The 670-nt window shown below is 46.9% G+C and overlaps 1 protein-coding gene and 1 long non-coding RNA gene across 2 annotated transcripts in view; both read left to right on the forward strand.

The window, feature by feature from the left end:
* ptprn2 (protein tyrosine phosphatase receptor type N2) overlaps positions 1-670 on the forward strand; it is a 125,020-nt gene that overhangs the window by 64,722 nt on the left and 59,628 nt on the right. The window lies entirely within an intron of this gene.
* The window catches only part of LOC116672462 (uncharacterized), a 19,390-nt gene that overhangs the window by 7,792 nt on the left and 10,928 nt on the right, over positions 1-670 (forward strand). The gene's annotated exons all lie outside the window — the stretch shown is intronic.

The raw sequence follows: 670 nt of genomic DNA on the forward strand, positions 1-670 counted from the left end.
TAAAACATCTGGTTAATTTTCAAAATAAAACAGACCGTGCTCACAGCGGATCATATTTCCCTGCACTACACCTTGAACACACAGCACAGAGTTGTTTCCTGTCTATTTCTCTGGATGAAAACAAACTTGTTGTTTTTGTGGTTTTATTCTACATGGATTTGAGAAAACTCATGGGTCCTCAAGACTTCAGCTGTCAGTTATGGCAGCAGCCATTCTGCAACAAATCCGGACCGGGTGGGTATTGAGGGACTGCAGAGCATGCAGCCGACACGCAGCAGAGCCGTTCCGCAGCCATTTCGCATCCTGTGAGATTTTGGGGTAAGGACTAATTCAATACCTGAAAAAGACACTCCATCGGTTTCTTGCTGAGAACCATGGCCTCAGATTTAGAAGTTCTGATCTTCATCCCAGCCGCTTCACACTCGGCTGCAAAGCGATCCGTGAGTGCTGAAGGTCACAGGCCAATGATGCCATCAGGACCACATCATCTGCAAAAAGACATCCCAGGCTCCCTCCAGGATCTTTGCGAGAGTAAAGATCTGATCCGTTTTTCCACAACCACGAAGGAATCCGTGTTGTTCTTCTTCTACCCTCCTGAGGTAGCGAATGGTTTTCCAGAAGCACCTTGGTGCAGACTGAAAGTCCTTCTCCATGTCTTCTCTGAACTTCT

This window comes from Etheostoma spectabile, chromosome 22, assembly GCF_008692095.1.
Source record: "Etheostoma spectabile isolate EspeVRDwgs_2016 chromosome 22, UIUC_Espe_1.0, whole genome shotgun sequence".
In the NCBI taxonomy this organism is placed as follows: domain Eukaryota; kingdom Metazoa; phylum Chordata; class Actinopteri; order Perciformes; family Percidae; genus Etheostoma; species Etheostoma spectabile.